Genomic DNA, 18325 nt, shown 5'->3' with positions numbered 1-18325 from the left:
TGGGGTGGTTGCTGAGGCAGCAAGACGTTGGCTCAGACGTCGACCAGTAGAGTGATTTCATGCGGGCATACAGACCCTCCCAGGAAGGTGGCGTCAGACCATCGCATTGAACAGTGATTGCGTAGAAAAATAGTGTTTTGTAACCAAAAGAGTGAGAAATAATGTGTTGTACTGGAATCGGAATTAAACCAGCCTGCTTTCAGAAAAACAGTGTTTTCTTCTTTTTTCAGGATAAATTTCAGTCATCAGTTTCAAATTGATTTTAGTATGCTTTACTGATTTCGACAACTTGATTTGTCATCTTCAGAAGCCTATGGAAATTTATCCTGAAAAAAATAATACTAATTCTGCTGAAAATTGCGGCCATGAGTGAAAAAGATGTTGCATTACTTACTGAACGCCCCGAGTATACAGAGAGTTCCAAAAAAAATGTATCGACCGTTTAAAAGTCCATAACTGGCACACTAAATGACGAAGTTGTCTCATCTTTGGTAATGTAATAGTTTGTAGTTCCGGAAATCGCCACACAAGCGTTGTATTGCGTTGTTTTGTTTTGTCAGATGACAGTCGCAAGATAGTCAGTGTTTTGTTCTTAGTTGCACCCAGTTACTCGATTAAACATAGCTGTCGCAAGGCTTACATTTGATGAAAGGAAATCAGTTTTGAAGTGGTATTTTAGGCACGAAAACATTAATGAGATTCAACGGCAATGGCGAAACGAGTATCAAACAGAGCCACCGACACGTTTAACGATTCGTCGCTTTCGAGACAAATTTGAAACCAAAGGCTGTGTTAAAGATGTACACAAACAACGATCTGGACGACCTGTAACAGTAACAATTCCAGCTAACTCCCGTCGTGTGTTACAACAATTCACTCGCTCACCACAGAAGTCTGTGAGACAGTGCGCCCGTCAAACGGGATTGAGTCGCTCAAGTGTTCGTCGAATTTTGAAGACAGCAAAGTGGAAGTGATACATCCCACGATTGCTACACGCAATGAACGAAGACGACCCAGATCGTAGAATGGAGTACTGCGAGTGGTTTACTAACATGGTGTGCAACGATGAAGAGTTTGCAGAGATGACTGTGTGGTCTGATGAGGCACAGTTCAAACTCAATGGTACAGTAAATCGCCACAATTGCATCTACTGGGCCGCCGAAAATCCGAACGTCCATGTAGACAAAGCAGTGAATTTACCAGGAATAAATGTGTGGTGTGGGTTGTCTTACCGGGGCTTGATTGGGCCATTCTTCTTTGACGGCACAGTTACCGGTGAAGTGTACCTTCAGAAGCTTCAGACATCCATTTTACCTGCCATCCGAGACTTGCATGGAGACGGAAGAGCTTACTTTCAACAAGAGGGTGCCCCAGCCCACTACCAAAATCGTGTTAGGGCGTATCTCGACGAAAATCTACCAGGAAGATGGATAGGCCGTAGAGGTGCTGTGGAATATCCACCACGTTCCCCAGACCTAACTCCTCTGGACTTTTACATGTGGGGAACACTAAAGGACGTCGCTTATCGACAAAAGCCACGCACATTGGATGAACTTCGAGAATCCATCGTACATTCATGTGCAAATATCCAACTGAACACGTTGTAGTCAGTAGTTCGTGTTGCAGTTCGGCGTCATCTTTTGTGTGTGGATGCTAATGGTGACAATTTCGAACACCTACAGTGATATCTTTAAGTTGGGCTTTAAGCTACACTTTCACCAAAAATGAGACAACCCCGTCAATTAGTTTGCAAGTTATGGACGTCTAAACAGTGGATACATTTTTTTGGACCCCTCTGTATATAGCCACCGTTGAACAGGAATGAAGTGCTGTTGGTCTTGTATTTGTTCTCCCGGTGCCACCTTCTCATCTGGAAGGCACCACACTGCGTGCCAGCCTATGAACGTGAGATCCTACAGGTACAAGCAGGAGGTCGCCTGGCGGCTACAGCGGCGGCTTCTGATGCAACGCTGCGCGCCGCGCCGTACGGAAGAGATCTTTGTCAGGCGAGGCTCCGACACGGTCTTCAGCAACGCTTTCCCCGACAGGCGCTGCCGCGTCGCCATGGCAAAACTCGCGCCGCCTTTGTTCCCTTCCATGGCTTCTAGACGCTACTATTCTTCCTCTGGCACTTTTTTTTGTGATAAGGACTATGGGACCAAACTGCCGAGGCCATCGGTCCTCTGAAACTTTATCCCGTCGTATGCACTTCACCAAACAGACTGATGAACCATCTGATCAGAGGTATCCAGACACCGCTGTGTAATGCGCGACTGACTACTGGTTGTCAAGAGAGTAGGACTCACCAGTACAGAAGGAGACAGGGGGTTGTCAGTAGAGAACGGTAACAGCGAAATGATTCGGTCAAGAGATTGCAGCGACTTCGAACGACCACTAATCATTAGATGTCACCTGACTACCAAATCTGTCAAAGAAATTTCAGTATTTCTAAAATACTTCTAAAACTGTCCTAGTCCACAGTTAGTGACATGATTGTGTCCGCCCCTGGTAGCTGAGTGGTCAGTGCGACGGAATGTTGTACCCAACGGCCCGGGTTCGATTCCCGGCTGGGTCGGAGATTTTCTCCGCTCAGGCACTGGGTGTTGTCCTTATCATCATCATTTCATCTCCATCGCCACGCAAGTCGCCGAAGTGGCGTCAACTCGAAAGACTTGCACCAGGCGAACGGTCTACCCGACGGGAGGCCCTAGTCACACGGCATTTCCATTTCCACGGACGTGATTGTGAACTGGAACAACGAAGAACAGTCACAGCTAAGCCAAAACTGAGCAAATCTCATGTACTGTCGGACAGGGATCGTCGAGAATTGCGCAAGGCGGTTGTAATAAATCGTGTGAAATCAGCGGAAGGAATAACTTGCGAGTTCCAAAACGCTACCAGTGGTCCGACTATCATAATGACTGTAATGAGTCAAAGAGAATATAGTCGTATCATGGAGCAGTTCCTTATAAGCCAAGTATTCTTGACTTCCGCTAGGCGTTTGATACAGTTCCCCACCGTCGTTTAATGAACAAAGTAAGAGCATATGGACTATCAGACCAATTCTGTGATTCGATTGAAGAGTTCCTAGATAACAAAACGCAGCATGTCATTCTCAATGGAGAGAAGTCTTCCGAAGTAAGAGTGATTTCAGGTGTGCCGCAGGGGAGTGTCGTAGAACCGTTGCTATTCACAATATATATAAATGACCTTGTGGATAACATCGTAAGTTCACTGAGGGTTTTTGCGGATGACGCTGTAGTATATCGAGAGGTTGTAACAATGGAAAATTGTACTGAAATGCAGGAGGACCTGCAACGAATTGACACATGGTGCAGGGAATGGCAATTGAATCTCAATGTACACAAATGTAATATGCTGCGAATACATAGAAAGAAAGATCCTTTATCATTTAGCTACAATATAGCAGGTCAGCAACTGGAAGCAGTTAATTCCGTAAATCATCTGGGAGTAGGCATTAGGAGTAATTAAAACTGGAATGACCATATAAAATTAATCGTCGCTAAATCAGATGCCAGACTGAGATTCATTGGAAGAAGCCTAAAGAAATGCAGTCCGAAAATAAAGGGAGTAGGTTACAATACACTTGTTCGCCCACTCCGTGAATAGTGCTCACCGGTGTGGATCCGTACCAGATAGGGTTGATAGAAGAGATAGAGAAGATCCAACGGAGAGCAGTGCACTTCGTTACAGGATCATTTAGTAATCGTGAAAGCGTTACGGAGATGATAGATAAACTCCAGTGGAAGACTCTGCAGGAGAGACGCTCAGTAGCTCGGTACGCGCTTCTGTTAAAGTTTCGAGAACATACCTTCACCGAAGAGTCAAGCAGTATATTGCTCCCTCCTACGTATATCCCGCGAAGAGACCATGAGGATAAAATCAGAGACATTAGAGCCCACACAGAGGCATACCGACAATCTTTATTTCTACGAACAACACGAGACTGGAATAGAAGGGAGAGCCGATAGAGGTACTCAAGGCACCCTCCGCCACACACCGTTAGATGGCTTCCGCTGTATGGATATAGATGTAGATGTATTTATAAAGTCAACGCTAATCGATACTAGCGACGCGACTAGACACTGTGGTAAGAAAGGAGCGATTGGAGAAGTGACTCACGCTATACCCTGAGGAGACCTGATGAAAGGGTTTAAGGTTTGGCAACTGTCTTCAGAATATTATTTGATCTTTTTCGCGGTTGAGATGTGGTCCCTTTTTGAGCTTAAAAATCGCTAAACGCTGGAAGGTATGAACACATTTTACAGCGTTGAGTGTAGCATACACTAGACCAAGCCGGCCGGGGTGGCCGAGCGGTTCTAGGCGCTACAGTCTGGAACCGCGCGACCGCTACGGTCGCAGGTTCGAATCTTGCCTCGGGCGTGGATGTGTGTGATGTGCTTAAGTTAGTTAGGTTTAAGTAGTTCTAGGGGACTGATAACCTCAGATGTTAAGTCCATAGTGCTCAGAGCCATTTGAATTTATTTATTTATTTTATTTTATTTTATTTATTTATTTTTTTTTTTTTTTTTGAGCCCGGAAATTTTAAGTGACGGCAATACCGGCGGTGAAAGATTACACTGTATGAAGTGTACAGAATATTCGTTGCGCATAATCACAGGTCCAACTTAAAATGTTTCGTTCCATTCTTTTCCGCATTTCTAAACTAGCATCGTATCGACTCTGGCTGACCGAATGTTAAAGTATTCGCAAAGTATTAAATTTACAGGTCGATGTCGACAGTGCGTATCTCGCCGCATCTCGCCGTATTGACGTTATTCGCTTTCTTTTTGTGGAACATAAGAAAAAAGAAAATTCAGTAGTGACAAGGGCTGTTGCACTTTACCGCCTGTTAACAAAATTTAAGCTAGTCTTGCAAAAAAGTAAAAATATCTCGCAAAGACAAGTGTGGGTTTCACAATATCAATAATACTAATAAGTTTTGTTAAATACTAAAGGCATCATCAAACCTTTGCCACAAGATTACAAGATCTTTGTATAAGACCACCTGGAAGCAAGTGGGAAAAGTATTCGTTGGTAAATCAGGCAGAGCTGTGGCAATCAAGTTTTAGAAACTCGGGAGAAACTGCAAACTACAGAAGGCTGACATTCTGTACACTGTTAAGAGAAACAGAAATATGACGCAACTGAAAATGCCTGAAGCTTGTAAACATGTCATGCCGAATGATAGCTTAGTTTAAAATGAACAAAAATAAATTTATTTTTTCTCCATGTATTAATTTCAGTTACACATATTAGGGAGCGATATAACAATAGCAAAATCAATTTTTTATTCCTTTCTAAGATGTAACGATACTCTTCGCCTTTCTTTTTTTTATTTTATGCTTTTCTTTGCTACTCGCAAGACATTTTATGTTATCATGATAGTCAGTTATCATGTGATTATGAAAAAAGAACACCAGGTTGTGAGTAAATAAATAATATTTGCAGAACATCACGAAAGTGTTCACTTTTGTATTGTTATTGTCATGTTCTGCCAAGCAGCAGTGAAGTAGTAAGTTACTGCCATAATAAAGCATACAAGTAAACACACGTAAAGCAGATTGTGCCAATATTACTACAGCTATGCGTTTCGAAATACTTATTATGATATTATCCTTGTATTACACACGTATCAAGAGTCCTCTTCCAGGATTAATATTGTTCTTTATACTTAACGTTAGACGATAATAAGTTGTTCGCATAATTTGCTCTCAATATAAAAGGGTACAAATTATAATCATTGCGGAACTGAAATTCAATGTAGTGTTGGCCAAGCTTCGTTAAGAGTTAACGTCTAGGAGGAAATAAAAAGGGAAGACTTAGGATCAACAAAATGTGATAAGACTTCTAAAAGCAATATCGAGCAAAGAATGGGCCACAATAAGGTAAAAAAATGTGGGGACGGTCTTCAGGAAGATTTCTACATTGAATAATCTGATCATTATATCTGATTTAAAAAAGCTGTCGTCAATATATATTTTTGTTCCATTTTTTCACTTTATTCCGCGGTGTGCATATTACAAGCACAGCCGTTTCTGCAGATTGTTTGGGAGGCCATAAAACAAATTACTTTCCTTGTGCCATGAATAATACCTCAAAAATGGTGGGATAAGGAAGTGAAAGAGGTGTCATAGAATGTGCTCAGCGAGTTTGAAGAAGATAAAAGAAACGGAGGCAGTAAAGGCAAATAAAACTCTTAATATATATATGAAATAATTTGGACAATATGAGAACAAACTTTGGCATCAAACCAGTCGAAAGAGTCATGCTATTGATGGAAGGAAACTGACTGTGACCTTCTCAAAGGAATTATTCCTGCATTAGTTTAAAGTTATTTGCAGAATCTACCGCAGATTTGTATTCAAACCATAGTTCTTCCGAGTAAGAATCCAGTACAATTGCTACAAAGCCGCCTTTGGTAGCTGCAGTGCGTGACAATTTCGCTCGAAGCAGTCACAATGAAAAATTGACTAAATAATATTGGGGAATTTATAAACACTAGTGGATTGAGTACTCGACAGCGGGCGCCACGGAGGCTAGCGCTTTCCGAAGTTACCGTTCTAAATCCTGCACAAATGCTTTTCTCTGTATCATATCGTAGACGTGCTTCAGGCACTTACATCTCTCTAAGAAGAAGGAGCCCAGAAAAATGACATTTTCAGCGATAGAAGTTATGATAACGAATAGCAACGGGAGACGTTACGGAAATGACATTATGAATAGTACACAGCCTCGCTCTTAGAGTTCCATAGCCTTCGTTCCAAAGCGAGTCAAGATGCACACAGTTCCGGCAACAACTTCTTGCGTAATGACGATGACACAAAAACTATTAGATAAATTCCCTCCTATTATCTGCGAATGGAACAGAAAAATGAAAATGATACTACTGCACCATATTCTCCCCACCACGTATCTTATAGTGGACTGCAGAGTACAGATGTATGCGTAACCTAAAACCTCACAGGAGTACTTATATATTAAACAAGAAATCATTTTCTGGGCTGACAACTAAAATATCTAAGAGACTAATTTAATCAAAAGTCATTCCGAATATCGTAAAATACGTATAAGTAAACCTATAAGTAAAATCACACTGTAAAAAGAAAAATAATGTATTTCATGCAAATTTTTTTTTTTTTTAAATGTAGTCAAGTAATATGTCTTCAATAATAGCTCAGTACAAAGTAGCAACTACACAAATCAACACGTTTGTACAAAGTTATTTATACAATCTGAACCGCAAATATTTCAACTACAGAAGTAAAATGTACAGAATACATTTAATTTAACAGGTTTTTAAAGGCATAGTGTTAATTCCGTATGTGATGAAAAGCATAGCCCCAGAAAATGGAAATTCCGCTTCGAAGCACTATAGGTAAATAAGAATTGAAATGTTCCCAGTTGACACACTTCTGTTTATGAAACATACAAGGACCACATAAGCCTTTACATTCAACAGAAAATTTCAGAACTGTAGCTTATTAGAAACTATACAATTTGTTCTCGTGAAGCGACAAGAAATATTCAGGACACGTGGAATCCATGTTACTGCATTTGTGGTAGAATTAAAGTGAGAGTATAGGATGTTCATAGTATAACAACCGAAAAAAGCTTGCAAATAAATGAAAATGAACAACTACTGTTCTGCGATGTGAGGGAGGCGCTAACGGCTTTCATTTACCAACGAATATTTAAAATATTTAATAGCTTTAGGTTACATGGATCTCTCTCTTATTACTGCTTTCGGAATGCGGAATAATTCAAATCTTCCTGGTGAGCAGGTGGTCATTGACCTGTCGTTCTAAAGAAATTCCTTTCTAAAAATGCAGCGCGAAGTAGGGGCTATAAAGTTCCGACGTTGGCGCTAAAACGATTTACAGCTCTGAATATATTGAGGCGGTGAACGACGAGATGAATTCCAAATTTCGGTGCACTTTGTTACTCATGGTGCCTACACTGGATTATGATGCTTCGCTCGCACTGCTGTTGATGTACTCTTAACTTCCTAAAACTGGGGTCCGAAATCTTCGTCACTTTCACGAAAAACACGTAACAATAGGCAGATATGTCTGCTGGAAAGTTCACACCCATTTCTTAACTAAAAACTGGATTCCTGATACTAAAGCCTAACATCTGTAGCCAAGATCATCAACGCTCGCTAGTTGGGTGATGCTCAAACGAGTGGCAAATAAATGCTATTAACATCTGATAGAACGAGCGATAGAACACACATGTCTCCGTATTTTAAAACAATTTTCATTAGTTTTCAGCTGTTCGGGTTCTCATATAAACTAGGTACCGTTTACTTGACTGACAGAGCAGACCGTTTGGAACATCTCTTTAGACACGAAAGGTCAGACACGTTTGTTATTGTGATCTTCAGTCCGAAATTTGGTTTGATTCTTATTTCACGTTACTCTATTCTGTGCAAGCCTCTTCATTACCAGATAACTTCTGCAACGTACATGCCTTTGAACCTTTGAACCTGCTTACTGTATTCATCTCCTCGGTCTCTCTCTACAATTTAGCCCCTCACACTTTTATCAGTACTAACCTGACGAAATCTTGATGTCTCAGAATGTTTTGTATAGACCGATCCCATCTTTCAGTCAAGTTGTGCCACAGGTTTCTTTTCTCCCCATTCCTAGTTTCTATTCTCTTCGTGTCTGAACTGCTTATCGTCCACGTTCCACTTCCGTACAAGGCTACACTGCAAAGAAATACCTTCAGCACATATTTCCTATTTAAATTTATTCTAGACGTTAACAAGCTCCAGTTTTGCAGATATGCCTTTTTGCTTTTGTATCAATCATCAATTATTTTACTGCTCAAATAGCAAGACTCCCCTACTACTTTTAGTGCCTCGTTTCTTAAACTAATACCGTCAGCATCGCCTGACTTAATTCTTCTATATTCAATTAACTTTATTTTTCTTTTGTTAATGTTCATCGTTTATCTTCCTTTCGAGACACTGTCGATTTCGTTCAGTTGCTCTTTCAAGTCCTTTGCTGTCTCTGACAGAATTGAAACGTCATCGGCAAACCTCAAAGTTTTTATTTCTTTTCCCTAGACTTAAATTCATTCTTTAAATTTTTCTTGGGTTTCTTTTACTGCTTGTTCAGTGTACAGATCGAATAAAATCGGTTACAATTTTCTCTCACTCCCTTTTCAACCACTGCTTCTCTTTCAAGTCCTTCGACTCGTGCAATTGCCGTCTCTTTTCTGTACGAGTTGTAAATAGCGTTTCGCTACTGTATTTTACCTCTGCTACCTTCATAATTTCAACGAGAGTTTTCCAGCCAACATTATCGAAAGCTTTCTCTAAGTCCACAAATGTTATAAATGTTGCTTTGTCTTACCTTAACCTATCTTCTAAGATACGTCGTAGACATAGTATTGCCTTCCGTGTTCTTACGTATCTCCCGAGCACAAAACTATCTTCCCCACGGTGAGCCTGTACCAGTTCTTCCATTCTTCCGTAAATAATTTGTGTTAGTATTTTGCAATCACAACTTATTACACCGATAATTGGTAACATTCACACCTGCCAGGGCCTGTTTTCTTTGCAACAAGAGTTGTTACATTCTTCTCAGAGGCTAATGGAATTTCGCCTGTCTCATACATCTTGCACTCCAGATGGCTGGCTCTCCCAAGGATAATAGTATATATATATAGATATAGCACGGAATGTTGTCTACTCCAGGGGCCTTGTTCCAACGTAGATCTCTCAGTGCTTTGTTAAATTCTCCTCGCAGTATCATATTTCCTATATCATCTTTATCTACGTCCTCTTTCCTTTCTATAATAGTTCTTTCAAGTTCATTTCTTTGTTATATCCCTCTTACATACTCCTTCCACCTTTCAGCTTCCCCTTCTTTGCTGGTTTGCCATCTGAGCTCTTGATATTCGTGCAGCTGCTCCCCTTTTGCTGTATAGGCGTCTTTAATTTTGCTATAGGTGGTATCTATTTTTCCCCTAGTTACGTACTCTTCTATATCCTTACATTTGTCATCTATCCATTCCTGCTGAGACATTTTGCACTTCCGTTTCACCTGCTCCATTTGCTGCAATTTTATATTTTCCTCTTTCATTAATTAAATACAATATCTGCTGTGATATCCAAGGGCTTCTGAAAGGCCTCTGGTTTTACCTGTTTGATCCTCTGCTTCCTTCAGTATCCATCTCTCAAAGATACATCTGTCCATTGAAGTATCTTACAGTTTAAAATCTAGTTCCGGAATCTTCTGGATAGCCTTCGCTGTCTTACCTCCGGAGTATTTTACACAAGGGGATGCCATCATCATTTAATCATACACGTTTGCATGCCCTGGAGATTCTATGTAATAAAAATAAAATTACTTCTGCTAGATTCGCCTTCTTCAGGAAGCCAGAAATAAACAAAGAATTCTCGTTATTTGTGTCACCTGAGTGTCCATTCTCAAGATGGCATGAGCTTCTTCCGAGGATCCCACACAACACAGGCTTCCCCGTGAGATTCCTGTCTCAGGTAAGTTGCGTCAGATCTCACGCCCCAGAATTTGAGTGCATTCTGCCTTATACACTAGATGTAGGCAGCGTAAGATTTGAAACATTATTCTGTCGATTTGGAATAATGTAACTCCTGGCTTGTGACCCGAACATCAGATTATTTCCTGCCTCGCAAATGAATGATTATATGCTAATGTTGGTAATCTGGGTTTATTGGCTGTTTTGAAGTAGTCTTCTCGCTTATTTGCACTCAATATTTATTTACGTTACGCAAACGGGCACTGTTACTTTCAAACTGGTATTGTGTCATAAGATGAAACTTTTAGTATTACAGAAATTTGCTCTGTTCTACAGATTTATTTATTAATGAACCCAATGGTGAATATTTGATGCTATTACAAACTGAAATCAAAATACATTAAAGAGGGAAAATGAACTGTTCGTAGGTAAGTACCAAAAGGTCTAGTTATTGTTATCAAAATCGTACGAAGCGTTTTATGTGCTCAAAAACATCGAGTCACCATGTAATGAATAGATAAAAATGTATGGTTCAAATGGCTCTGAGCACTATGCGACTTAACTTCTGAGGTCATCAGTCGCCTAGAACTTAGAACTAATTAAACCTAACTAACCTAAGGACATCACACACATCCATGCCCGAGGCAGGATTCGAATCTGCGGCCATAGCGGTCGCTCGGTTCCAGACTGTAGCGCCTAGAACCGCACGGCCACTCCGGCCGGCTAAAAATGTGTGGCTACTTTATGTGACTTCACGGCCATATACACTGAAGCGCCAAAGAAACTGGCATAGGCATGCGTATTTAAATTTAGAGATATGTAAACAGGCAGAATACGGCGTTGCGGTCGGCAATGCCTATGTAAGACAACAAGCGTCTGGCGCAGTTGTTAGATCGGTTACTTGTGCTACAATGGTAGGTTATCGATATTTAAGGGAGTTTGAACGTAGTGGTATAGTCAGCGCACAAGCGATGGGACGCAGCATCTCCGAGATAGCGATCAAGAGATGATTTTCCCGCACGGCCATTTCACGAGTGTACCGTGAATATCAGGAATCGGATAAAACTCTCCGACATCTCTGCGGCCGGAAAAAGATCCTGCAAGAACGGGACCAGCGACAACTGAAAAGAATTCTTTAACGTGACAGAAGTGCAAGCATTCCGCGAATTGTCGCAGATTTCAATGCTGGGCCATCAACAAGTGTCCGCGTGCGAACCATTCACGAAACATCTTCGATATGGGTTTTCGGAGCCGAAGGACCACACGTGTACTCTTGATGACTGCACGACACAAATCTTTACGCCTCACATAGGCCCGTCAACACCGACACTGGACTCTTAATGCCCGGAAACATGTTGCCTGGCCGGACGAGTGTCGTTCAAATTAAATTGAGCGGATGGACGTGTACGGGTATGGAGACAACCTCATGAATCCATGGACCCTGATGTCAGCAGGGTACTGTTCGAAGGTGGTGGAGGCTCTGTAATGGTGCGGGGCGTGTGCAGTTGGAGTGACACGCGACCCCTGCTACGTCTAAATACGACTCCGACAGGTTACTCGCACGTAAGCATCACGTTTGATCACCTGCATCCATTAATGTCCATTGTGCAATCCGACGAACTTGGGCAATTCCAACAGGACAACGAGACACCCCACACGTCCAGAATTGTTACAGAGTGGATCCAGGAACACTCTTCTGAGTTTAAACACTTCCGCTGGCCCCCAAACATCCCAGACATGAACACTATTGAGCATATCTGGGATGCCTTGCAACGTGCTGTGCAGAATAGATCTCCACCCCCTCCTACTCTTACAGATTTATGGACAGCCCTGCAGGATTCAAGTCTCAGTTCCCTTCAGCACTAATTCAGACGTTAGTTGAGTGCATGGCCCTATATGATATTAGGCGGGTTTACCAGTTTCTTTGGCTCTTCAGCGTATTTACAACATGAATAATGTGCTCGATAAAATGTGTGGGAGTGTACTGCCAAGTAATTCGTTAAATGTATACACATTTGGAGCAATGTTCACGTAAAGATATCATCCATATATGGTATTTAAAGCCATTACCTCCGGATTATGCAAATATCCAAGACATCATACTTTTTTTTTTTAAAGCAGTGGAACCTGTGACGTGGACAAAGATTATGTGTGATTAATATTTCAGTTTCTCTAAACAAGAACAAAGATTTAAAAACTGGAAAATTTTCGTTCCTGAAAATATTTCAAAATGTAATATTCGGTATCTTTTTTCTAAACTTAAATTTTAATTTGCAGCCATTTCAGTTACGGAATGTCAGTTATAGCGATATGAAAGTGAGGACAACAGAACACCCAGTCCCAAAGCGGGGAAAACCTCTAACCCGGCCGGGAATCGAACCGGGGCCCCTTCAGCTAGTAGTCCGCCGCGCTGACCGCGCAGCTACCGAGGCGGACTTTTACATACAGTATCTCTGCCCTGACAGGTGTCGCAAACAAGAGCAACGCCCTTACGTATATCTCGTCAAAGTTATAAGGTAAATGCATTACGGATATCGAATGCAGTTTGTGAAGGTGCCTAATAACAATACGTATAAAATCCTTGACACTTTTGTACACAATCTGTATGTAATTACGTTCAAAATATGCAGAGCGTCTACTGATAAACCTTTACATACCGTGCCATAGTACAAAATTCTGTTCTGTGTAACTGGATGTTGATTCATTAGGTATCCCTATCCCATTGTATTTTCGATTTTTTGCTCTGCACACGTTGTCGTCTGCAAATATAGGAGGTGTAGTAATGAAACCCTGTTTCACTTATTTGCTTGTTGGTCTGACGTGACTGTACAAAGTTTTCAGCAAACAGTCCAGTAAACAAAAATGTATACTTGCGAAAAGTGGTTCGGGTGTCTGTCTGTCGCATACTGGTCGGCGAATCGGCAGTACCTGTAAAAGACGAGACAGACGGTCATTAAAATTGTAAGTAACATGATAATACGTAAAAGCAATCAGATCATCCTCTGATCCTCTGTTAAACAGCACAAAGGAAATGAAGCATTGGCAAAATAATTACGTTTACGCCAAAAATTTACTACTGTAAAACAATGTTTCCGTTGCAGTTAACATCCACTCGTTAATGTTGTGTACGACAGATAAATGCGTATGATGAGCGACTCCTTAATCAATGGTTTGAGTGAGTGTAACGTATCACGGACATACAAAACAATGTCTCAAACTATGTTTTATTTGAGTGTGCTAACTCTTACAAAGAAAGGTGTACCGCTTTCTTTTTCAAAGTTTTAAAATTTTGAGCAAAATCTCTGGGTTTTCTCTAGATAAATATAATTTATGAATGTCATTTAGTAATTATATAAATTTATTTTTATGTACTTTAAAAATATAGGATGTTGCTCAAAAGCAATTACCTCTTTCCAGCAGTTGATATATTACTTTTTTGTTTACGTAAATCTATGTGAATTAACCTCTTCGATTTATAAAAGTGCCAGGGAAAAAAATAAAACTAGCAAAAAAAGAAAAACTTACATGCCGTCTTATCTCACAGTTACCGTGAGCTGGATATTTATAATCTGGTGAATCAATATGCGATACGAAGATAAATATTCCCAATTGCGCGCGGCCAATTTTTTCTCGTTATTAAAAATTTTATTAATTTTATTAGCCTACAAAATAAACATGATGTTCCATGTAAGTGCCAGGTTTCTCAAAGTGTTCCGTCATAGGAAAGGTCTGGAAATCCCTTACTTAGAGTAATGTTAAAATACAACAGGTCTCTTAACGCCCGTGCAATGGCTATTGGAAGTCAGTGTACTTGACACCAACGTTATCAGTTAAAGTTAGAATAGGTTCACATTTCAGGAGACTCGGTCTGGCATCCTTGGCTTTAACTCTGATAAAACTGATACTCCATTAGCAGACAGTCTTTCTTAAAGTTACATTTAGCAGAATATTAACGGATATGCTATACATGCTCTGTCGTTTATTGCATGAATAAAAACTTAATCAACGAAGCACGAACATGTACAGGCTCCCCATAGACGAAGTTGTTCCTGCTTGCATCGTGAATGTGAATTTACGCTTTCCCACTTCGTTCAGCGTCCTGCGCCTCTTATAGTGACGAATGAAATGCGTACAGTTGCCTACCAGTTGGTTTATACACCTGCTTCGCGTTGGCGTAACATTCGAAGAACCTCATTCTCTACGCACCTCAGATGCTATCCCAGGTGGTGGTCTTGATAACGTTCATCCAGTTGACAGTTCATATGACTTTGCGGAATGACACATGCCCTCACCTCCATATCATCACTTATGTTCCCATCACACACTCTGTGTTAAGTAACTTATTTTGACATCGTTTCCGCCGACACGTCACAACACCAATGGCATATACGACTGCTGCTGTACGGCAGGAGAAAGAAGGATCTATTCAGTACTAAGTGACCACTCAAAGCACGAAGTACTGAATTGCTTACTATTTTACATAATCAGCTTTTCGACTGATTGATACTGCTCTGTACCTGTTTCTACCTTGCTCTGTTCTTTTAATCTCTACGTATCTACTACCCCCAATAGCATCGATAAATTGTTTATCACCATTCAGTCCCTACCCGTTCCAAAAAAACTTTCCTTTCTATTGCACCTTTCAGCGCCAAGTTAGCACTTCCTGGATTATTTAGCAGATGTCTTCTAATCTTACGCTTCTGGCATCTCTTCACTTCTTATACTTCCATTTAAGTATTCTTATACACCTTCACATTGCAATGTTTCCACTTTCTTCTTCTATGATTATTCCAATGTCCACTTCTCAATCCCACACAATTCTGTACATCAGACGTTTGTTCTGGGAATATAATTTTTATTTTCAGTCATATATATATATATATATATATATATATATATATATATATATATATATATATACACGAGACCAGTTTCCAAGTTTATATCATCATCAGATGTTGGCACACCTAGAGGACTTCGACTTCAATAGTCTTCAACAGATGAATGTCCAGTTGCCTACCAGCTTCATGACATCCGCGGGTGAACACCACGTATTATCAGGTTACGTTCCATTCAGAAAGCTATTGCACTCAGTGACTGTAATATTGACTTGTAAATTATAGATTGCAGCGATCAGTCGTCCTTTTTAAATTTTATTGTGCAGATCTAGATTTCGGCTAGAAGCTAGCCATTCCCAATGCACTATTATTGTCGCTCAATGCATGTAATGCCTGTTGGCCGGGCTTCATCCACAGTTCATTGAATACTAGTATTCTGTAATTTACAAACCACGTATTATTGTTACTGTCCGATTTTGTGCAATCTTTCTTTCTAATTGATGAGTGAAACCAGAAAATTATTCCATATGACAAATATGCAAAATCTGCCAGGAGGTTGATACGTTAGTTTCGAAGATTAGCAATTATACGAAAACCACAAATAGCTGAACTTAATTGCTTGAGAAGCACAGTAACACGCTTCTTCCAGTTCAAGTTTTCATCAATACAAACACCTAAAAATTTGGAGTAATCTAGCCTACTTACTGACATCAGTTGTTGGTATGACCCTGTCCGTTGTACAGAACTGAATGTATCGTGTTAGTTCAAAATTTAGGGAGAGTTCATTTTCGGAGAACCACTTAATAATCCTTTGGCAAAAAGATTATTTAACAACTCTTCTATTGCTTTCTCTCTACATTAGTATCGTCTGCAAAAAGTACCAGTTTTGCTTGTTGAATGGTAAGTGCAAGATCATTCAAAATTCAACCCTATGGAAATCCCTTTGTGACTTTACCCCAGTCACTAAAATTTGCACCTTTCTGACATTGTCTGAATTATTCAGCTCAATATTTTCCATTCCGTTTGTCAAGGATGTTGCTACGGGTGTATGTCTGTGTCTGACGCACGGAAAGTGGCATCCTTTTCGCTACTTTTCATCTCTTTCGCGCAGGCAGAAGCAAGCAACGCACACGGAGAAAGTGGTCAGGCTTCAGACACGGTCCGGCCAGCAGTGATGTTAGTGACGTCACCCGGCACTCATGCGGTGCCCTGGCTGTGAGTGAGAGTGCTAAGCAGAGGGGGTGGGGGGAGAGTAGGCGTCGGTGGCGGGGGAAGGCGGTCAGACCTGTCTCGAACGGTATGGAGATGGCGTCCGGGCCGTCTGTCGCTTGCGTTCGAGAGATACAGCCGCAACAGCGGGCAGGAGGCAACCACTGTGGATAGCAGGGACGACGTACTCTTCAATGGAATGGCGAACAGAAGATTCAGGTTTAAGGTCTATTGGCAGTCGTCATCATGGAACGGAAAGGAACTTCAGCATATTCCATAAAACATTTCAAATGGCGGCACTCACACAGCCCGTGAAAGGAACTGGACGGGACGGAATGTCAGTGCCAAGGATTCTCGAAAAGAAAGTTTTGATGTTGACATTGGTGGATGGATTTCGTATCGTTTGCTAACTCTTGTTATAGTAGTGGATTTGTGCTTCTGTATCCTCTTAATCTTTATTTTGTTGGTTACTTTGTTTCTGTGACATTGCGAATGTTGCCATAAGAACTCTGATATTTCTGCTATAAGTATTCTTCCACAAAGCAGGCAAAATATATGACACCGAAAATGGTTTACGTTTTACAATAACCACACAAAGAAAAAGCCTGCACTGTACTTCAATAAGAATGCAAATAGATAAAAAAAATTTCGCAACTAGTCTTATTCAACAGTGAAAAAGTCAGCTCTGTTGAAGGAGAAAAATTGACAATGCGTTTTCAGTCTGCAGCGGTGCGATGCTATTTTGTAAAACAAGGTTCCGGCTTGGAGTCTCGGCCAGCTACACACACTGCTGGAAACTATAGAAGAAAGTACCGTTGTTTCTGACGTTACTTGGTGTTTAGAACGGAAGTAAACACAGTGCGTGAAGTGAAAAGGGCTATGTGTACTGACCTTCAAATATTGTTTGACAGATGCCGATATCCCGAAATTTTAGGATGAAACTTTCGAATTCTTTCTTTGCTCAGCAGTTTACCACGAAAACTTACTCGTGAACATCCGTTATGAATTTTGTTTTGCTCACTAATATATTTTATCACTGCTAGTTCCTTATTTCCGAGACTACGAAGAGCGTTCTGTAGGTAATGCAACACTTTTTTTTCTCGGTCAGTTTAGATTGAAAAAATGCGGAATTTATTGTTAGATATCGTGAAATATTTCCGCTTCAGCCCCTTTAGTTTCAAGTTCCGACTAATGGCGCCGCATTACGTAGCCTCCAAAATGTGTCTGTAATGCAGGAGCGTTCCAAGCAGAGAGCTGTCATTCAGTTTCTTTTGGCGGAAAACTAGAGCATCCTTGATATTCACACGCGCTTGCAGAATGTCTACGGAGACCTGGCTGTGGACAAAAGCACGGCGAGCCGTTGGGCGAGGCGTTCGTCATCATGGCAACAAGGTCGCGGAAACCTGTCCGATCTCCCGTATACCGCCAGGTCGCTCCCAGCTGTGACTCCTGCAATGTTAAAACGTGCAGACACTCTCGTTCAAAGAGATCGACGGATCATAATCGAACTGTACATCTCTGTTGGTACTGCTGACACACTCGTCCGTCAGTTGTGGTGTGACCGCTGGATTCCCCGCCTTCCGACTTCCATCTGTTTGGCCCAATAAAGGATGCACTCCGCAGGAAGCAGTACGTGGATGATGTGGAGGCTACTGATGCAGCAAGACGTTGGCTCCGACGTCTACCAGTAGAGTGGTACCATGCGAGTGTACGGGCTGTCCCGGAAGGTGGCGTAAGGCCGTCGCATT

This window comes from Schistocerca piceifrons, chromosome 4 (assembly GCF_021461385.2).
Source record: "Schistocerca piceifrons isolate TAMUIC-IGC-003096 chromosome 4, iqSchPice1.1, whole genome shotgun sequence".
NCBI lineage: Eukaryota > Metazoa > Arthropoda > Insecta > Orthoptera > Acrididae > Schistocerca > Schistocerca piceifrons.
The sequence above is the reverse complement of the archived record's forward strand: the minus strand, read 5'-3'. Positions refer to the sequence as shown.